Raw genomic sequence first — 23765 nt, forward strand, 5'->3', positions numbered from 1 at the left:
TAAAGCACCGTGAAGCGGGATGTAAGTCTAAGCGCTATTGCTAGTTTCTTGGAAATAAGATTGGGCTCTTCCTTGTTATTTTTCTGGAAGGCACTAAAGCCATGGTTCTGTCAATGGGCCTGGATATGATTCAGAGGTCACAAATTGGCTTGTATGATTGTATCCTTGCCATGAGGATTTCAGGGGTTTTATATTATTGATTTTTAATCTGATTACTGATAACTTTACGTTTAAAGAACTTGATCTGGACCTGACATGTTGGAGTCCAATATTCATCACAGCATCCATGCAGATGATCCTGCAGCCATCCCTTCCCAGAAGGGACTGGATCATCTGCAGTATGGCCCCAGGTGGCTATTGGCAGATGCCATAAAGTTAGGGAAATAACGTTATTTGGCTGTCCTTATCGCCACAATATAAACCTGCACTTTAAATTCCGGCTCACAAAGATATCCACGATCAATTACTGGCTATTGAGAGATCCACCAGTTCCCAGGTCTCTTTCCTAGAAGAGATCATTGATCAGAGCAATCAAATCACCATCAAATTCACCGGAGGATTGTCTTCTCTCTATGAGCTTGGAAAGAGCAGACTTGGTCACTGACACAGAATTTCATCAAGCGTGAATTCACCAGCATTCCTAGCTATGAAATAGTTCAGGATTCCACACAGAAGTATTTTCTCAAATAACTGATTCATCCCAGTGAGCTAATCTTGTCTGAACTGGATACAAGCTCTTGATGCTTCATATAAATTTGAATAGATTCATTCAGACTTAATTTGGATTCACACTTCAATGCCCCCAACAATTTAGCCTTATGGCATTTTATACTTCCTTGTTTAAGTTATTTTATTCTCACCCTCTTTGCAAATTGAGATATTTTCACACTCCAATCACGCACTCAGTATTTTAGATAGTTCACATCTTACTTTGCTTCCCCCCTCCCAATAGAATTGGATTGCAAATTACTTGTTTGCAATTATTGTTGAAGTGTCTTGTTTACTGAAACTAGTGTGGTTTTTTGTTTTGTATTTTTTTTTAATTTTTGCAACTGATTGAAAATGCAGTTCAACATTTGATATGCGAAGTTTACTCTAAGGTTCCATGTTAAATATAACCCAAATAAGATGAAGTATTTTTAAGACAGGCTGAAAATGACATACCAGAAAATGACATATTTTTTCTCTCCTTTGAGTGATAAAAGATGTTTGTTTGTTGCAGCTAAATTAAATGCAATTTGCCCATGTAATTGCATTTTAATTGTAATGGGGCTGCAGTTGGTTGTAATTCAATTAATGTCATACCTTCTTGGAAAACAGGTGAGATGCCCTGGGAGAGCTTTCACCAGATGTCACATGTCTATAATTAGGGATAAATGTCTGTTTATGAGTCCTAGCATCCTGTACTTCTGGGGTGACCTTACTCTTAAAGAGGTCAACATAGTAGATAGTTAACTTATTAATTGATCAGTCATGGCCATATATAAAAAAGAACAAAATGAAATAGAGGATCTAATTACAGGGTAAAATAGATAAAAGAAAATACGGTACTAAAATACATATGTACTACATACAAAGACTCAACAGTAAGATAAATGCACACCTTTGCAGGATATCCTGATTTATTTGATATATAGATAGTCCTCAAACTGCAACCACAATTGAGTCCAAAATTTCTGTTCAGTGAGACATTTGTTCAGTAAATTTTGCCCCATTTTATGACCTTTCTTCCCACTGTTATTAAGTGAATCACTGCAGCTGTTAAGTGACTCTGAGTTTCCTATTGACTTTGCTTGTTAGAAGGTCACAAAAAGTGACCACATGACCCCGTGATTTTGCAACCATCGTAAATATGTCAGTTACCAAGTGTCTGGATTTTGATCACTTGACTATGGAAATATTGCAATGGTCATAAGTGTGAAAAACAGTCATAGATCACTTTTTTCAGTGTCATTGTAACTTTGGCCACAAAATGAATAGTTGTAAGTTGAGGACTACCTGTAATATGTTCTTAGATCAACTCCTTACCTATAAATTTCGCAGTTCTGCTCATGACGTGGAGATTAGAGCCCAAGATGAAATAAGACAATTTGAGGTTCATCTCCCAGTGATCTGTTCTTTCAAGTAGGGATGTTAAATATTTAATCCTAACAGGGGCATATAGTTGACAATCAAAGGACACATGAGCTCCGTGTGATGAAAATGCTCATATTTAGCCATAGAATCCAACAGCTCAGATCTTGCTTTAGAATGGCCCTTCTTATTGTGATCACCATTTGCAACCTTCCTAGTCAACATCCAACTAAATCAATTCATTGACAGGTATTTTTCAAACTGGAAATAGGTTCAATATTTAAACCCACATCACATACAGATAGGTATATAAACATGTACGAAATCTGGCTGAAACTAGAATCGAGTCAAAGTTGTATATCTAGTACAGGTTGATAGTGCGGATACATTATTTGATGAATTTGTTTCCCAAAAGAACTTCAAGATATTTCTCCTACTGTATAGTAACTCAGCAATGAAATGTACTTTGTATGCAAAAAATTCCAGATTTGATCCCTACCATCACCAATGGAAAGATTTCCAGAAGTCCATGCAGGAAAGAAGCTCTACCAGAAGAGGTGTGCATTTTCTTCTGCCTCCTTAGAGCTTCCACTAATGAGACATAATATCCATTGTCTGTTTTTTTAGACCTCTAAATTATATATTAATACTACTAATATAGTTCTTGCAGTGGGTGTAGTAGATCTCATGTTCACTTCAATGAGGAACACATACAATTTAAAATAAGGAAAGCTAGACCTGTAGAAAATAAGGACATATACTTCAATAGCAAGTTGCATATTTTGCATAACAGTTTCAGTTCTGTTCAAGACTTCTTGAGAGCATGTTAAGTTCATCATAAACAAGCCTTTATCATCTTGTTGCCCTCCACATATATTGGATTTAATTTCTCATACTCATTAGCCAGATAAGCTGTTGGCTATGAATTTTAAGGTTCATAGTAGTTGTCCAATATATTTGGATCAAATCAAGTCGGGTATTGGGTTGCTTCATAGAATCATAGATGGAATGGTCTTTAGAGGTCAAATACTAGTCCATTCCCCTTCTCAGTCTAGAACCCGACAGCAACTCTGATAGATGACCATCCAGTTTTGATCTGAAGATCTTCCATGAACATTCCACTTAATGCATCATCTATTCTTCTGGTTGAGTTCATACAGTCATACAGGCTTATGTTTAACTTGTGGACAAAAGGACATCCAGGTTACTTTCATATATGCAATGCCAAGCTAGATTTATGCTCCATTCTATAAAGGTGCCTTGCATATTTTTTTCTACATTTCTTTCTCTTAGAGATAATCCTATTCATTTCAGCTCAGAGTCCAAACCTTTATAGATATTTTTTAACCTTCTCTCTTTTATCTCTTTTATCATTCCTCCCAGTTTGGAGTCATCTATCTTTGAGTGTTCCTTTAACTCCCTCATCTAAACCATTGATAAAAGTGTTGAGCAGTCAAGGGCCCAAGACAAAAACTGCTGGCACTCCACTTGATCACTTTGTGATGGAACCATTAATGAGCACCATCCAATGCATGATTCACTATTTCATCATGAGACTATGTTGAAGACTTTTCTAAAGTCCAGCTGCACTGTGTTCATGGGATTCCCCTGATCTACTCAGCTAGTAACTACCTGTGTTTCTCCAACAATAAAACTGGGTCTTATTTTCTTTTGACTCCCCCCCAAAACAGCTAGGGCTTATTTTCAGGGGGTGTCTTAATTTCCCCCACATGTGCCAGTATGAAACAGCTAGGGTGTCAAGTCATAAAACATTCCTATGCCTGTTTTACAATTGCCATAAACAAGGGGGAGGGGAAATCTGGAAGAGCAGTGCAGCAGTTTGAAAGTAAAAGTACATTCCAGCTCTTATCTTTAAAAGATTGTAACTGAAATACCAGAGCTTTTGCCTGCAAATATGTTTAATTGGAGAATGTGAATGATAACACCCAGCCTGTGAACATGCCTAATTGGAGAATCTGGTTTATGAGACACCCGCGGGGAGGGGGGAAACAGGGTCACAGGGGACTGTAAATTATGTATGCCAGAGTTGGCTGCATACAGGGCAGTGCCAGTATGTCGCCTCTAATAAATCCTTTGAAGATTTTAGAAGTTTGGCTCGAGACTCATGATTTAATTAAGGCAATCACTGGAATCCTGACATAGGGCTTATTTTCAAAGGGTGTTTTAATCCCCCCACATGTACTGGTATGAGGTGGGGGGTAGCTAGTTTCCACACAAATCAGCTCACCTAATGGTTGTACCAACCATCCATCCATCCACATGGAACAGCCTCAGGGCAGCCACTCCAGCCACCCTGGCTACCAGGCCGCTTCTGCTCTGGAGTTGCAGGTGTAGACAGGCCGGGAGGCCAAGCAACATGTGCAACACACTTACGCTGGCTGAACAAATGGCTGCACCAGCTGTTCATGTTTTTTTAACTGATGTTTTTTGTCCTGACCCACATGGCCCAGTGCAGCAAAGAAGAACTGCCTTTTATTTGCAGGAAAAGTCCCTCATTGCAGGAAGTTTTGGATCAGCAGGAAAATGGGGAGGGGGATTTTCCCTCCCGTCCTTTTCTCAAATTCAGCACAGACTGAGAAAAGGAGGACAGGCAGGAAAATCCCACTCCCCATTTTCCTGCTGATTGCCAAAATGGCTCCATCCCGAGCCTTCAGCATTGCAGTCCTGGGATACACTGAAGGTTTGGAGTGGAGCCTTTTTGGTGATCGGTAGGAAAATGAGGAGTGAGATTTTCCTGCCTGTCCTCCTTTTCTCAAACTCAGTACAGATGCACATCCCCTAAAGGCTCCATCCTGAGCCTTCAGTGTTGCAATCCTGGGATTTGTGTCCTTTTCTCCAGCAACATTTGATCGCTTGAAAAGGACATACTGCACCTGGAGAGAAGGAACGAGAGGCAGTTTCCAGCCCTCGATGGTTCAGCTGATCCGCAGGCCCTGATTAAGGGGCCAAGCAATCAGGAAGTGACCAAGGAAGGGAAGGGCTGCCTCCTGTGCTGGCCATGCCCAACCCCTTCACTAGGCTTACTTTGGGGGTAGGGCTTATATTAGGCCTACCCCAAAAATATCAGGCCAGGACTTATTTTCGGAGTATGTCATATTTTCAGGGAAACACGGTATCAAACAAGAAGATAAATGCAGACTGATGTCATCTACTTGGGCTAACTCTTGTTAATTGGAATCTTCTGACCAAGACTTCCAAATTGTAATTACACACACACACACGTCTTTTAAAAACAAGACTTATTTTATTGCAATGCTGGGAATTGTTTTCATTCCCAGCTGGAATTAATCTCAAACAGTCCTCTGAGATAAGCACGCACCTGTCAGTTCTGTGAAGTGCTACCAAAAAAAGAAGTATCAAATGAACTAGAAAAGAAACCAACCGAAGTACAAAAAAACAACAACCCAAGTACGAAGAGTTTCAGGAATGACTCTGAACCAATCACACTACTTTGCTCCCTGCAAAGGTATTGTCATCTTGGCCTGATCTTTATACCTTATGGGAGGGGCAATCACCTCCCAGCCTTACTCCTGAGTAGTCCCTTTTGTTTCAGCTGTTCTTGCCTTCCAGATGGTCCTGGCCCCATCTCTGCATCAGATGCAGAATCCTCATCCAAGTTCTCTCCAGACTCCCTGACTGGTCCCCGTTCTTCCCCACTGTCCGATTCCGCTGCTGTCAACACTGGCTGCCAGCGAACCACAACACCTACCTACTCAAGTGCTCACAAAGAACTTTGTACGCAACGGGAGGATACTTGGATACATTGCCATGGAGTAGTATTTTCCAACCTTTGCAGTTTTAAGATGGTGGACTTTGGTGGCTGGGGAACTCTGGGAGTTGAAGCCCACTCATCTTAAATCTGATAAGGTTGGGAAACACAACCATAAAGAAGGCAGGACACAGTATTTAACAGGGGCTAGGAGAAGACCACTAAATGTTAGCAAAGGGTTTCCTGCAGGGGGTTGGACTACAAGACTTCCAAGGTTCCTTCCAATTCTGGTATTCTGATATTCTGTATTCTAAGGCGTGGAAGGATCCCTCAAACAATTCTTCGTGAGCTCAGGGAAACAAGATCGCATTCGAGGGTATGTGGTTTCTCCAGCAGGGACTCAATATAATTAGCAGTTCTCATCACCCAAGACTTCCCTTGCATTTCCCCACTATCCATTTACAATTCAAATTGATGAACAATAATTTAGTTTCAAACAATCTTTCAAATAAGAAGATGAGCAAAGTATAATGTTCTTGCCCTTGGTTAGTAATGAAAAGGCCAAGTATATTTGAAGGAATATGTATAAATGCTCTAATTTCTCCTGCATAAACACATCCCCGGTCTTTGCAGCCTCCACTTCCCTTAAATTTTAGAAGAACCCAGGAGGATATATTCCGTGGGCTTTTTCCAGTTGGGGAGGGGGGCAACTGCTGCCAGTAAGGAAACATTTTTCTTTTGAGAACTGAAAGAAGAATCTTTTCTAAGGAACGTTAAAGAAATCATACATCCAGTTTTCTGCACCCAAAGAAAACATTGGTGGAAACTTTTGAAAAACCATTTTTATCCAGCCATAGTTTTGAGCATCTGTTCATTCAGCAGCAAGATAGCAAAAAATGTATTATCATTTATTGTTCATAAAAGTAGAAAAGAGCAAGTTTGGTCTAGCGGTGAAGACTCCAGGCAGGAAAGCAGGAGACCGTGAGTTCATGTCCTGCTTTAGCCATGAAAGCCAGCTGGGAGACCTTAAGCCAGCTACTCTCCCTCAGCCCAACCCACCTCACAGGGTTGTTGTCTGGAAGATATTGTATGCCACCTTGAGTAAAAATAATAAAGTCAGGGAACAAAGGAAATAATAAAATAAAATAGGCATAGCTTTATTGCCTAGTCATACCTTCTATCTTAACTTATTGACATCCTCTGCAGTCATGCCTATCATCTTGGCTTTTTCTCAGGGACCCCCCAAAGGCGTGATCTTTCCAAACTAGGCAACATAATCCCTGGGGAATCTGGGAATTGAAGTCCACATACCTTATCATTGCAAATTTTGAAAAACTCTGCCTTAGAGCTTGCAATGATATGGGACCTGTCCAGAGGTGGTATTTAGCAGGTTCTGACCAAGTTCTGGAGAACTGGTAGCAGAAATTTTGAGTAGTTCGGAGAACTGGCAAATACCGCTTCTGACTGGATATTTTACAGTATCTTTCCCCTGCCACGCCCATCAAGCTACGCCCACAGAACCGGTAGTAAAAAAAAATTGAATCCCACCACTGGACCTGCCCCATGCCATTTACTGCTAAATCGTGTTCAAATCATTTGGCAAAACTGCAACAAGTTCTTTTTGAATCTTTCCAAGTTCCCTTGTATGTAATAGTTCTTTATTTCTAACATTGGAATTCTTCCTTTCTACTAAAAATGCTGCTGTGCATTTGTTGCATCCTGGTTTTGACTTGTCCACATAAGGTAGGGGGACAGAGGCTTTAAAAAGCTCCATGATGGGTCACACAATGAGAAGAAAGAGGGAGGAAGGCTTAGAATAGAAGACTTGGAGATTTCCTAAGCCGCTGTCCAGCTTCAGTATCTCTCAGAAGGATGCACGGGGGGGGGGGTCATCCCCCCTCTGATAGCTACATAGATAGAATTCTTTATAGAATAGAATGTATTTGGTGCATAAGTGCTCAGTGTACATAAAAGATATAAGCGATTAATCATGATCATAGCCATCATAAATACATTCATCATGAATCATAAGATACAACACAGTGATAGTCATAGAATACTAAATAAGCAATCAAAATCATACTAGGAAACTAAATAAAACAATATAAATTGTAAGATACAAGCAACAAGGTTTTGAGATCCAATTCCTTTATAAGTTCATTGATACATTCATTGATACATTCATCCAATCCAATTCATTTATAAATGGAGGTTTTCCCTTCCACCTCCACCTCCAATCCTATATGGCCCTTCAACTGTTGATATTTTGGAAAATTAACCTGCTGTTAACCTGATAGACAGGCTTGAGCATCTTTATGTGACTTTGGCCCAACTTTTTGGGGGGCTGGAAAACAAGGAAAAGCTTTAAGAAGACTACCACTACTAGTAGTAGTACTACTACAGCTTTCTGGTTTTATTTTGTTTTAATCTTTTAAACAATTTTTGTGCATTTTCTGAATGTTGCTTTGAGTGAATTTAATTATGAATCCCTGGCTTGAGCTACTTTGAAAGTGGTGTCTTTCTACTTTTATAAACTCAACAGGTTTTAAATCATCCTTATTTAAGCCTTACACCCTGATGTAGAGTTAGACTGCAGCATTTTTACTGTCCAGAGGGAAGGGATTGTTGCTATGCATCTCATGAAAGGGTAAATAATTTGTGTTTCTGACTCCCATTATAAATGGCACTTCTTCTTTGAAACCTTGTAATATTCAAAACTCCTGGGCATCTTCAGAGATTGCTACTAGGTTTGCATGATTGGAAATGTCAAGGAGAACATTTATAAATGAATGAATGGTGCCTAGAAATGCATTGTTCCTGTTCCTATCAAAAAACAAAACAAAACCCCAAACATCTATTGAGGGGTAAAGACATGTCTGCAAAGGCAGCATTCATTCTCCATCTCCCTCCCCACCTTTTCCATCAATAAACTTTTACAGCAAATAATCTGTATTTTATTTTTATAGCTACTTTGGCTGGAAAGAGATATTGGATTAATGTGAGAAGAAAACGGAGAAGGGAAATGGGCTCAAAAGATGAAAGGGTCAGGTGTCATACAGAACCAGATGCTTGGTTCACCATTAACTGGGTAACCTCACGGGAATTGATGGATGGCTGGATTGATTCATTAGGCTTTTAGGAAATGTCAAAGAGGAAATGGAAATGGGATGAGAAGGTCCCTGGGTGTGGTGGAATGTACTCTGGATTCCCAGGAGGGGCTGCATTCCTGCGGGCAAAGAGATAATGAAGCTTAGATAGTTTGGTTGGGAGAAAGAGAGTTAAGAAGGCTCCTCCCTAGCAATGCTTAGAATATATCTATAATGATGCCAGTTATTACTTTAATTTGGCAAGAAACTGTCTATAGATGTGGAACAATAAAGGAAAGTACTCAGAAGCTACTCCACTTGTCTTCCTTGGTTCTTGGGGAACTGACACTAGGACTGACTCAGAAGCTTGGGACATCCTAGGCTCCATCATTGCACTGTATAGCAAAGGCCCATCAGGCTTCTCAGCAGGGTCTCCTTAGCTGAGCCCGAAAACACCAGAGATTAAATCTGTGGTAAGTTTTCCCCTGGTGGGAAGGAGATACTTTGAAAAGCCCTTTCATTCATTTTTGTAGTCTCCAAAGGGGCTTAGAACAGCAGTGGAATGAAATAATTTTCCCCTTTCCCTTTTTTTACTGCATTTGGGGAGTTGGGAAAATTGATCAACTAGGTGAGAGACACATCAATGGATTTATTTTAAAGAAATAAGTAGAAAGGGCACTAGTGTAATTTAGAAGATTCCTTTTGAGTTTCGGTGGTTTGACTTTGATAGAACAGTTTTCCCAAAAGAGTGTATAGTTATATATCAAAGAATTTGAAGATGTTTTCCAATATTTCACTGACAATCCCAATAGGAATGTTGTTCGGACATGCATGCACATGCACATGTGCACACACACACACACACACATGGCATGGAGCCGCTTCTGAAGCAGCTGCCTGTCAGCCTTCAAAAATGAAGAAAGACACACAGAATTACTACTAAATATTTCTTTTATTATTCCTCATCTATATACATAAACCTTGCCAAGCTAAAGCTGTTACCTGTATCATTAAAAATAGGCTCAGAGAACTTCTAGGGAGGAGCTGTCTGGACCCTCTTCCTCTGAACCAAACCATCTGAACTTTGCTGATTCTTGGTCCTCTGGAATGCAGTGTCTCCCTCCTGGGAATCCAGACTACACTACACCACACTGCCTGGTTCTGGAACAAGTATGGCTACTTTGACAATTCAAAGAAAGATGTTCATTCACACTTTTGAGCATTGCTTTCAAGTCTTTTGCCCAGTCTTATAAAAACCCACCAAAGTTCAGTGGATGTAGTACATAGAATAATAGAGTTGGAAGGGACCTTGATGGTCATCTAGTCCAAACTCCCGCCCAAGCAGGAGACCCTACACCATTTCTGACAGGTGACAGTCTCTCCAGTCTCTTCTTGAAAGCCTCCAGTGGTGAATATCCCAGAGGAAAGGTTTGTCCATGTAGAACAGGGGTGTCAAACTCGATTTCATCAGGGTTGTGTTTGACCTCGGGGGGGGGGGCACAGTTGGCATGGCCAGGGTGGGTGTGGCCAGCTCAATGTCACTCGTGTCGGGAGTGTCTGTGATGGCCTGAGAGCTCTGACAACAAAAGGGGGTTCCTGAACTCCGTTTTTGTTTGCAACAGCCTTCTGCAACCCTTTGCCAGTGAAAACAGAGCTCAGCTCCCCAGTTTTCACTGGCAGAGGTACTGCGGGCTGGTCCTTTGCTGTTTCCAGGGCAGCCCTTCGGGCCAGATGTAAGCACCCCATGAGCCGGATCCAGCTGCCAGGCCTTGAGTTTGATACCCCTGATGTAGAAGAAAATGGGCATGGAAGAACTCTGATGTTCTAGTCAGCCTTCTCCAGTCTGGCATCATGCACAGCATTAGCAAGGAAGAGGGACAATAGCTGGCAAAGCTTCCACAGGGCATGGAGTAGAGGAGGAGGGCATCAACCCGTCAAGCCTTCCCCTGCTGGAAGGAAACTTCCTAAGCACAACCTAACTTCTCCCTAACCCTGAACTCGGGTATCTTTGGAATAGAAAACATCTCAATTTTTAAAGAAACCCCTCCCTCCTCTCCAATGATTTGGGCTGCACAATTCCTGAGCAATTCCTAGACCTCCGAGAACAAAAGGCCAGAACTTTGATGAAATTCAAGTCTTGAAAGAGAATTAAGAAGCTGAGAGGATTCAGTCTGCCTGCAGAGGCTGATTTAGTTGCCTTAATTATACCAAGCACAATGACAGGAGATCAGAGAGAGGAGAAAGAACAGAGGAAAGAACAAAAGACATGGAGACAACTGAAGGAGATACGTAAAAAAATAATGAAGCCAATAATGGGGTAGAGAAGCGGGACCAAGAGATCATAAACACTACTGTCTGCACAAGCCTTTTCTCTCCCAGGAGTTGAATTTGTGAAGGAGTATTGTCCAATTCCATCATAGTCAGCAAAGAAAAAGAAAAGAAAAATCATCAGAGTCTTTCCAGCTTTGGCCAAGTGTTTTCAAAGTTGAACTTCTCATTTGGGCATTGTGCAAACAGCCTCCTCAACGTGATGGAGTAGAAACAATACACCAGTACTTAAAGCAAAGTGCTTGAATCAGACAAGGCAAGCATGAGTTCAGCCCTCCCTTTTAGTAATGGAGGTTTTCTTATAATTCTCAAAGATTGTTGGAAGATTAAAATGGCTCAGAAGCATTTATGAGCCATGTTCTGCATCTAGGCTGCTTTAGAAGAAGCATTATATCAGCATATGTCTGTGTATGTGTATCCATGTTTGTGTGTATGTACTGCATGGATTAAGATATGAGATCATGGCTGGAATCCTGCCTGCTCATATTCAGAAGAAAGTTGACAAATTGGAGAAGGTTCAGAGGTGGGGGCATTAAGAAGGCACAGGAGTTTGAAAACAGACTAAAGGAACTTGGGATATTTAGTCTGGAGAAGAAAAGTTTGAGAAAAATATAGTATTTGTGTTCATTGCATAAAGAGTGACATGGTCACTATATTCACTTTATAGTGAGATGGGCAACATATAAAATGAATGAATGGAAGGAAGGAAGGAAGGAAGGAAGGAAGGAAGGAAGGAAGGAAGGAAGGAAGGAAGGAAGGAAGGAAGGAAGGAAGGAAGGAAGGAAGGAAGGAAGGAAGGATTTTACTATTGCAATAAAAAGGATCGGATACAAGAGTTACAAATTACTTCTTTGCCTGGATTTTATTCACATATGAAGAGAAATTTCCTTACCAACATTCTGATAGATGTTTATGATTGGTACAGCATTGGAGCTATCTTGGAGGTTGTGAGTTGTCCATCTCTGAAGATTTTCAAGAACAGACTACATGATAATTTTTCATGGATGGTTTAATGGTTTTTTGTCAGGCCCCCCAAACCAAGAAAGACACACAAAGTTTCTTCTAAGCAGTTGGCTTTATTGCCCTATCTTCAGGCCTTGGGTGATTTTGGGACAATTCCTTTTTCTCACCTTGGACTGAGGCTGAGAAGGAGAAAAATATGAGGCAGCACGATGTCTTGAATTATGAAATGAGTTACCAAAATAAGAAATAAATAAGATAAAATAATATGACTTTCCAGTCTACCTAGCCAACAGTCCTGAAATATTAGAATTGAAGGGGCTGAAGGGGACCTTGGAAGTCTTCTAGTCTAACCTCTGCCCATGGCAGGAGATCTTATATCACCCTGGACAAATAGCTGTCCAATCTTTTCTTGAAGACCTCCAGCAATTGGCACCCTTATCTCTGGGAGGCAATCTCCTGGACTCCCATCAAAGTATTAACCAAGAACAGTCCTGCTCAGTTTTCTGAACTCAACAAGGCCATCTATGTGCTGTCACCTGCTGGGCCTTGTAAGTTTCCAAATCACTTCATTGAGTTTAACAAAGCTGAGTAAAACGAAAGCGCATGGGCACCTGGGATGGGAGCTTGGGAACCAAATGAGCTCATTATGATGTCATGGCAAATAGTCAATCACTTATACCATGAAGTCATGACCCTTGTTGTCATTATGGTTTCTAATGGACCCTTATGCCAAATCTGAACTAATGTATTGGTGGCTCGGGAATGTATGTTTCACTCCTGTTTAATATACACCAATCTAATTTGCATCTCTTAAATAAGAAGACAAACCAGAATGCAATTTTCCTTTGATTTTTATAACTTGTTTGGTTCCGGAAAGTAGTTTTTCCAATCAGAAATTGTGTGTGAAAAAAAAGGGAAATTGCTTGTAAAATATGAATGGTAGGAGGAATATATTCAAAAATAAGTACTGTCAGAGAAGTGCTAAAAAACATAAATAGCTAGAGAAATGAATAGAAAAAAAGAATAGAAATGTTCCAGAAGGTTTGTTACCCATCTCTATGCCAGCATAAACTAAGGATGTAATAAGCTGGGGTCACCTTTTTTAAGATGCTTAAAAAAAAGTCATAGAAGAAAAAAACAAGGTATCTAGGACATATAGGTTCAATTGACATGTTAGTAGTCACACAAGGGGCAAAACTAGTGAACTGGCAGATTTAACTAAATATTCATGACTTAGTGGGCTTTCATTCTGCAGGACATTTTTTTTTTGCAGATAGCTCCAAAACTATATGGTGCTATGGGGAAGAAAGTGGTTTAGATCAAACTAGAAACAAGGTGGCTGTGAGTTCCAGCCCCGCTTTAGGCAGCAAAGTTGACTGGATGACTTTGGGTCAAATATCAGGAGACTGTAAGTTCTAGTTCTGCCTGAGGGATGAAAGCCAACTGGGTGATTTTGGCCAGTGCTCCCTCTCCACCCAACTCATCTCAAAGGTTTGTTGTTGCGGGGAAAATATGAAGAGGAAGACATTTTTGTATGTTTCTATTTTGTTGAGTTGCTTTTAAAAATAATAAAGGCAGGATATAGATAAATAAAATTTTTTTAAAAAGCATTTATGCCTTCTCTATGAAAAATGCTAGAAAGGGTAAGTCTCTTTTTGTGATTGAGATGAGACATAATCAATGGCATATATGGAGACTCGGTGGTGCAGTGGTTAGAGTGCAGTACTGCAAGCTACTCCTACTGCAATTTGGCAGTTCAAATCCCACCAGGCTCAAGGTTGACTCAGCCTTCCATCCTTCCGAGATGGGTATAATGAGGACACAAATTGTTGGGGGCAATATGCTGACTCTGTAAACTGCTTTCAGAGGGCTGTAAAGCACTATAAAGCGGTATATAAGTCTAAGTGCTATTGCTATTGCTATATAAAATCATGCATGACAGAGATAAAATGGACAGGGAGAAGTTTTCCCCTCTCAGGATCAGCTACTGGAGAAGACTGGGAGGAGATTTCCAACAGAAAAAAAGGAAGTACTTCTTCACATAGCCCATAATGAACCTTTCAAATGTCATTATGGTGAGAAGTGTTTGTTGAGGTAATTCCCCGTTAGGAGAATGAGCGCATACAGGGAGACGTATTTGAGAGAAGTGTTTGAATAATACACACACAGCACACAGATACACTGTACAGTAAATGTAGGTTTTTACTTCCAGAAAGGTTTAAGCAAAGTCCAAAATAAGCAATCCAAAGTCATTCACAGGTAAAATCAATCAGTTTTCATCCAGGGATAATCCAAATATCAAAGTCCAATGTCAAAAACAGTTCAGTAACAGAGTTACATTAAATCCAGTAATATCAGTCAATTAGGAAAAATGGAGCAACGGCAATACTTTCCAACAAAAGGAAACAGAGATACACTCAGACACACTCTCTTCTGAGACTAAGACTAAAGCAAACCAGGTTTCTGGCTCCATCTTATAGCCGTTTGAGAAACCACACCCAATTGGATGCTCTTGCATTCCTTTAAAGATATAGTACTAAAATGTTTGTCCTGGTTTATATATTTCTAAGCCAAATACCTGTTAGGTGACTTATATTCCTAACAGTGTTGATGGCACCAACTAACCGGGATGTCTTAAAAACAGATAGGCTGAATCAGTGGTGGGATTCAATTTTCTTTTTACTACCGGTTCTGTGAGCGTGGCTTGGTGGGCTTTGCTTGGTGGGCATGGCATGGTAAGGATACCGCAAAATCCCATTCCCTCCCTACCCCGCTAACCTGCTTTCCAGCTCTGTTCTCCTGTGCAGGGCAACAAAAGAAGACCCAGCCAATCAGCTGGGATTCAGGAGGCAGAGAACAGATGGGGGCGTCAGAGGTGGTATTTGCTGGTACTCTGATCTTCTCAAAATTTCTGCTAGTGGTCAGTAGCAGAACTGGTGAGAACCTGCTGAATACCACCTCTGGGCTAAATTCACAGAAGTAGGGTGGATTGGGAATGGTTGCTCTTAAAGACGCTTGCTCTTGAAAAGGCAGCTCTTGCAGTTGTACCTCTGGATTGTAGAAGACATGCCAGCAAAGTTTGGTTGTGAAGGAACAACGGTAGGAAAGTGACATGGATGGTCCTTGACTTACAATTGGAATTGAGCCCATAATTACAGTCATAAATTGCAATAGCTAAATAGGTAATTATATGACTACAACTGACTTTAAAATCTTTTTTGCTGCAGTGGTTAAGAAAACATGGTGGGTTGTAAAGTGAACTGTGATTGTTAAACAAACCGTGACTTTCTACAGGGCATTTTTTGCTGGAAATCAGATGTAAATGCCAGTTTCCCACATAACCACCATAAATTGCAATCATGTGACCACAGGATGCTGCAAACAGCCGTAAATGTACCTGGGTCCCAAGCGCCCAAACTGCAGTCACATGACTATGAGAAGGAGCTGGCCATTGGAACTTTGAATCTTAAGTAGCTTTTGGAGGGTCTGTCTTAATTTCGAATGACTGCTAAGCAACCAGTCATAAGTCAAGGATAGCCTGCATGTCTCTACTTCCTGCTTGCACACAACCCATAAATATCTGATGAAGAACTAAGGGATGGACTAATATAATCCTTGGGTGACTGAACAAGGCTATTTATAGGTTCCTAGATTTATTTTCTTTTTATTGAAAGATAATTTAACATAAAGTTAAAGAAATACAGAAATATAAAAAAAACTGAAAAAGAAGAAAGATATAAAAGAATAAAAAAGAACCAGTGAAGAATGTGAAAAGAAAGAGAAAACTATCTAAAGAAATCACTTCCAATCTTTATTGCAGCAGTTATAAACATCATAATTTGCAACTCCAATTATATATCATCTGGTTCCAATAAATAAAACTTTTAACTCATTAAATCTTGCAATCACCAGTTCAATGTCATCCCTTCTCAGCAAAAAGTCCATAAAGGGTTTCCAATCTTTTATAAAGATAATTGTTGTTTCCTCCTTAATCAAGTAAGTCAATTTAGCCATTTCTGCAAGCTCTACCATCTTCATGATCCATCTCTCCACATTATGGGAATTTCTTTGCTCTTTTATATTTGCGCATATAATAACCTTGCTGCAGTTACCATGTATAAAATCAAATGTCCTCAAGCCTTTTCTGATTGATTGCCCATTAGTTCTAATAAGAAAAATTCCATTTTTATCTGAATATTAATCAGTCTAAGTATTTGCGCCCAGTATTTTTAAATTTCTGCAGAAGTCCACTGTGGATGATAAAAATGTCCCTTCATGTTTTTCACATTTCCAATATTGATTAGAAGTACCTTTATCCATCTTAGACAAATCTGCTGGTGTCATATATGAACGGTACATCATTTTAAAGAGTTTAAAAAAACTCTTTTTAAATTATAGGACAAGGTGAATTTCAAATCCGTATTCTCTCTATTGATCCATCTGGATACTATAGTCAAAATTCTTAGCCCATTTTACCATGTGTTCTTTAACTTGTTCTTCTCCCTGTTTTTTTTTTTCCCTGAGGATGGAAATCTTGTTACAGGAAGGAAGGGAGGGAGGGAGGGAGGAAGGAAGGAAGGAAAGAAGGCAGGCTCTTGGGGTGACAACCATAAAGGGATTTTAGAAGAGGTTTTATGGACTCTGATATGTAATAACCAGCTGAAATCAATGTTTTCCCTAAAAAAACCACCATTAATAACAACTCCTATCTGGGTTTACAAGTGTCTCTCTAATGGGATCTGGTTTAACATTACAGTGAAAAAGGAGAAAAGAGAGAAATCAACAACTAGAATCATCAAATGGTATTGCTGTTACTGTTTAAATACCAGAGGGCAATTTGGATGAATCCCATCATGGATAATGCTAACTAAGTTCTTGTTCTTGGCATGTGCTTGCTAAAGGGCAAAGCTGTGACTTGGAAGATGTAAGAGATGAGCAGGCAGAGCCCAAGGGTTAAATGCATCATCAGTTTGGAGTCATTGCGCAGCCACAAGAATTCCAGCCCTCCATGAATTCTGCTGACCCTGAACTAGAGCCAATTTAGCTTGGACCATTATTAACTGCGCAGATTCATGGATACAGGTGGCAAGAATAAACTCAGAGCTTTGAATTCAATTCCTCTCCTGAGTTATTTGAGCCTGACAGAAGGAATCTGGCCATCCGTCTATCTCCACTTCAAGGCAAAAGATGAGAGGGAGGCTGTCGGTTTCAGCATGACTTTAATATCAGTGGTGGAGGTTGCTGAGTGAAACAGTCTTGTTATGAGAACACCCAACTCAGGAGCAATACAGTTAATCTTCAATTTACAACCACAAAAGAGACCAGAGTTTCTGTTGCTAAGCAAGGTTATTGTTAAATGAGTTACACCTGTTTTTATGACTCTATTATTATTATTTTTTTGCCATGACTGTTTAAGTAAGTCAGTTTGGTCTATTGAAAGCCAGTTTAGTGGTTAGGACACCAGGTTAGAAAGCAGAACCCTGTGAGTTCAAGTCCCACCAGCTGGGTGACTCTGGTCCTTTCTCTCAGCCCAACTCACTTCACAGAGTTGTTATGAGGAAAATAGGAGAGGAAAGTGCATTGCTACCTTGAAAAATAAATTAATTAGTTAGATATGGTGAAATATTAAATGAAAAGGGTGAACTTAAATCTATGCAAAAACTAGAGTAACAAGGCATAAAGATGAATTGGTTTTCATATGTGCAAATACATTCAAGGTACGATAAAGATTCTAAAACAGAAGGTTTCTATGATAAATTGACTGATTTAGATAAGATTTTGACAGGTACTGATGAAAAGGTGATTAAAAATTGTATGGATATTTATTAAAAATTAAACTAGAACAAGAACAAGTCAAAGAAACAATGATTGCTTGGGGGAAGAATTTTGGATATGGGATTGATCTAGAGAGTGGCAAAAATTGTGGTCTCAAAATTATAAAATGACAATGTCAACAGCATATAAAGAAAATTTGTATAAGATGTTTTACAGGTGGCATTTCCCCCCAACAAGAATAGCAAGAATGTTCAAGAACAAATCCAAAAAATGTTGGAAATGTCATCAGATAACTGGATCATATTACTATATGTGGTGGATGTGTGCAGATGCTAAAAAATATTGGACTAAAATCCACACGTGGTTGGAAAAAATGACAAAAAAGCATATAGACTTGAAATCAGAGATATTTTTATTGGGAATTTTACCTGAAATATACAGTAAAGAATTGAAATATTTGATTGTAAATGTATTAACAGCGGCTAGGATTGTATTTGCTAAAAACTGGAAAAATGAGAAAATACCAACATAGGAGGAAGTTATTAAGAAAATATTGGAATGTGCTGAAATAAGTAGATTGACATTTAAAATTAGAGAACAAGAAGATAAACAATTTTATAAAATTTGGGATCTATTCTATCAATGGTTAGACAATAAAACATGGTAATGAAATATGTAGATTTTTAGAACATAATGAATATATAAAGATGTATTTTCTATTATATCTACAAAATGATTATAGGATAGATTTGAGATGATAATATGAATTGTCATAAAACAAATTAAGTAAAATATGGATTATCTTGTAAAACATGAATGAATAATGGTATAGTCAAATGATTGATTAATAATGATATTGATGTATTTAGGAATATTCGGTTGACAATATGAGAACATATGCAATGTAATTGAAGACTACGAAGTGGAAGCACAAAACAATTTGTAAACCAACCGGCACACTGTATGTACATATATGGAAGATGTTTTGATGTTTTGATGTTGTGTTTGTTTATGTTTGCCTTAAAACAATAAAGCTTTCTTTAAAAAAAAAAGAAAAATAAATTAATTACAATTACTAACTAATTATTAATTAGATAAATTATTGTAGAAATAATAAAGGCAAGGGACAAAGAAATCAGAAATAAAATTTGTTAAGTGAATCACATTGTTATTAAGCAAACCCGGCTTCCCCCATTGACTTTGTTGGAAACTGGCTGAGAAGGTGGCAAGTGATGTTCACATGACCTGGGGACACAGCAACAGCTGAAGATACATGCCAGTTGGCAAGTGCCAAAATTTTGATCACATGACCGTGGGGATGCTGCAACAGTCATACGTGCAAGGATCAGTCACTTTTTTTAGTGCTGATGTAACTTCACTAAACAAATGGTTGTAAGTCGAGGGCTACCTGTTGTGTAGATGACTTTGAGGGACAGTTGGAGGGGACATGTGGGCAGATTCAGAGGTGAAACAGGATCTCTTGTAGAGATTTAAGAGGCCCTTTTTTCTCTTAACCTTCTTCCTCAGTGAGAAGAAAGGGCCTATTTGTTTTCATTCAGGAGGTATTTTGCCTTCTGCAAACCTTAAAAGTTGCCCCCCTCCCCCGCAAAAAAATCCACAAAAAAGCAAGTCCACATTTGGAAAAGCTTACTGAAGTGTATTGGAAAAATAGAAATGGTTGTACTAATAATATTTTATTAAAACCTTATGACAGACAGGATAATCACGCTTCTGCAATGGATAGTAAAATAGGGCAGTTTTGCAATAGTGGTGAATATCTGTAGCTCTGGTGTAGGATGGGGGTGAAGGTTTGTTCTCCAAGCTTGTGGGTTGGTTTCCGAATGTTTCATTTCCAGGTTAGGTAACATCTTCAGTGGAGTTTAAAGGGTGTCAGCCTTCTTCTGTTTAGTGGTCAGTAGGTCTTTTGATTGGTCAGGTCTGGGTGACTCAAGTGAGGGTCTTGTGCAGAGGTGGTCTTTAGCAGGCTCTGACCAGTTCTGGAGAACCGGTAGTGGAAATTTTGAGTAGTTCGGAGAACCAGCCAATCCCGCCTCTGGCTGGCCCCGCCCCATCTATGCTCCGCCTCCTGTCGAGTCCCAGCTGATTGGCTGTGTCTTCTTTTTTTGCCCTGCACAGGAGAACGGAGCTGGAAAGCAGGTCAGTGGAGTGGGGAGGCAATGGGGATTTTACAATAACCTTCCCCTGCCACGCCCACCAATCCATGCCCATAGAACCGGTAGTAAAATATTTTGAATCCCACCCCTGGGATTCAACCACACCTGAAACCCTTATAAATAGAAGAACACTGACATCTCCTAAACGCTGCTGAAGACGTTACCTAGATTGGTAATGAAACATTGGGAAACCAACCCACAAGGTCAGAGGACAAACCTTCACCCTCATAGTGCAGTTTGCCACAGATTTCCATATTCTCGTCATGAGCCATTCATTCATCTTAAAGGTGCTTTTTCAAAAGGCTACTGGACTGGTTTTTCCTTGAGGAAGGAAAAAAACCTTTTTGCTTCTCTTCCACCAGTTCTGATGGTAGGGTGGTGGGAGTTGGGGGTTGGAAGGATAAGTATTGACAGTTGAGACTGGATGGCAGGGGTGGGAGGAGATTGAAGGATTGATAGGATGATGGAGGTGGAATGGAAGGATTGGATTTCTTTGCAGTCATCGGGTTGTTAGCACTCTTTCTAAGAGCTGTTGAAGCCACTTGGTGGTTTATCTGTGCCCTCAGGGTCACCTGAATCAGAATGCAGTTGGTTATGGAATTGTGACTGACAATCTCCACAGGCATTGAGCCATTCATGGTTTCCAAGCTATTTTTCCCCTTATAACAGGCTCTGTCCCCAAATTTTCATTTCTTGGTGCAACTCTCCAGGTCATTGGCAATTTTAAAATATGTGGACTTCAACTCCCAGTACTCCCTAGGAACCAACAATTTTTTGGAGTTGATGTCCACTTGTCTTAAAATCCCCAAGGGTAAGAGACACTGTGTAGGATGTCCAATAAATCGTTCTCAATGTCCTCCAGACAGGAAAGGGCACTTCTCAAATTTCTGACATTGCCAGAATGACTTGGGTTTGGATTTTGAACCTCCTGCTGGGACTTTTTCTACTAAGTACTTTTATAAAATCCTCTAAGTCCATGGCATTTGATGGCAAGCAATGTCAAACATTAATTAATTGTGAAAAAGGATTTATGTCCAAAATAGTGTGATAGTGGATTCCTGCATTGGGCAGGAAGTTAAACTCAATTATCACCATCTTATTTTATTCTTATCCTTTCCATCTCTTCCATTCAGTGATTCTAAACTGTCAGTCTGATAAGGTGACCCCAGAAATATTGGTGAGGACAAAAGAAGACCAACAGGTCTCCACCCTACAGTTTCCTTTCCTTAAACCTTTTCTCCTGGTTTCGTCTTTGCTGAGCGTGGTGCTAACAGAAAAATAAAACTTCTGGATGACTTGCCCCTGCGTTGAGAGTTGCATGCTTAATTTCCTTTCTTGTTAAAACATAGTTCCCCTATGCTTGCTGGGACTTGCTGGAATATAATACAACTAGGATTTTTCAAAACAACAACAACAATGAAACATTCTTGAGTTCACCGCATTCTGGTTTCCATAGAGATGGGATGCATCTCTGGGAAGATTGCAGGACTCCTGCTTTTTTTCCCCTCTTCCCCAAACAACAGTGACTCTGCTGAATGTAGGCAAAGAACTGGTGCACCATATGAAGTCTAACCAGTATCATCTATTTGGATTAAGGATTGAATTCAATCTGGCATTCCAATCTGAATTCCACTTGGAAAATCAATCCAGTTTTATTCAAGCATCCAAACAATATTGTCCAATCAGCAGATTCAATTCAGACTTTCTCATCAGTTTGAGATAGGTAGATAGATGATAGATGAGAGAGAGAGAGAGAGAGAGAGAGAAATAATGTTTCTGTGCATTTTTAAAGAATTTCATAGTTGTCCAAATCAATTCAAAAACGTGCAGGTTGATTCAATGATTTGAACTGAAATGCCATTCGAGGCATTTGCTTAAGTTGCCTTCAGATGAAATCAAGAACTTGAATATTTGCAAAGCTCTAGTACCATCATTTTAGAATCTTACATAAAGAGATAGATTTCAGTTCTAAAACATTTCGCTGCTTGAAGGGGAATCTAATTAGTACCTCACTAGACTAGGTCCATTCAGACACATTCATATTCTGCACCATCCTCTCTCAAACAATTGTTTTACTCTGCTGAGTGGCAGAGGAGTCCTGCCCTAGTGTTGCATGAAGCGCAGGCACCCCAAGTTTGGCATCGATATGATAAAGATCTTGATCCCTGACTTTGAGAGATATACTTTTTCCTTTGCAAAGCGGCTTCTTTGCCCACCCAAAAATACAAATCACCAATGAATGAATGAATTATTTATTGGCCAAGTGTAATTAGACACACAAGGAATTTGTCTTGGTGCATGTGCTCTCAGTGTACATAAGTAATTGGCAAAGCAAAATGTTTTTTTATTAAGGAGGGTTAAGTCCTTTTATAGGGTACAGAAACAAATGATACATATATCCCTGTATGTAATATGTCAGAAAGCAAGTGATCAAACAATAAAAGACATTGATTACAAGTGAGACTTCAACAATAGGAAACACTGATTCTAGATAACATTCTACAAGCTGCAAATTTATGGGTTACATTACTCTTTCCCAACTGAGTTTGTATCTTAATGCTTGCATGTGTATTCAAGGTCTTTCGGAATACCTTCTCTATTGTTTAGTGCTGAAAAGACAAGTTGTTGCATACCAAATGAAGTGGCCAAGTAGGAAAAAAAACATGTTTTCCTGAAGTTAAAAAAGGAAGGCTAGATTGCCATGTTAAAAATGCTAATATAAACCTTTTAAAAGGATGATGATGAAGCCTCAAATCCCAGACAATATTAAGATTGACTCTTGGTCTATTTTGGGTGGCTATTATTTACTTTGATTTCTGGTGCAGAAAATGAGAAATCTTTCCTACTCAGGCTCTTTTCTGGAGATACCCTGGGTTTGTCATCCCACACACTAATCTAAGAATGCAATAACATAACCCTTCCTCCCCTCTCCTCTCCTTGTTAGAAGAGAGAAGTCTGAATTGGAAGACTCAGATAAGTGGCTCAACCACCCTTCTACAAAACATCTCCTTCATTTCCAGATTATCTCCTATGGCTTCTCCCAATATACCCTATTCCCTGTAAGATTCCCTCTTTTGCAGACGTCAAATACTGAATTTCGTTCCAGTCCAGATGCAATGGTTCCTTTTTTTTCTGGGGTTAAACTGTTGTTCAGCTGGATTTCTAACCACTGGTAAAATATCACATCAGAAGAATCTGGCTACAACTCTCTCTACATGCAATTGTATCAACACTGGTCTCTCTGAAGCATACAGGACTAAATGCAACATTCAAAATGGACTATTACATCAGTCCACCCTGGAAATAAAGAGGTCAAATAACTTGGAATGTCAACTTTGATGCCAAAAGACAAGGAGGGGGGAAGGACAGAGGGAGGGAGGGAGGAGAGAATAACGATGTCAGGAATGTTGATATCTCATGCCAATTTCATACCAATCTAGTTAAGGTTTTAGGTGACACCCACGTTATTAGCATTAATATGAGGAAGATAAAAAGGCCATGAGAAGTCCATGGGGAAACTTGTGGTAAACCTTCTCACTTGGCCTGTGATGTATCCGGATTTTGAAGTTGCCATACCTAAAGATGAAGCAGGCATGTAAGCAGGGTGGATAAAAAGCAGCAATCTTGTGAAAAAGA

Source organism: Pseudonaja textilis, chromosome 10 (assembly GCF_049901715.1).
Source record: "Pseudonaja textilis isolate UNSWEBS1 chromosome 10, rPseTex1.2, whole genome shotgun sequence".
NCBI classification, from domain to species: Eukaryota; Metazoa; Chordata; class Lepidosauria; order Squamata; family Elapidae; genus Pseudonaja; species Pseudonaja textilis.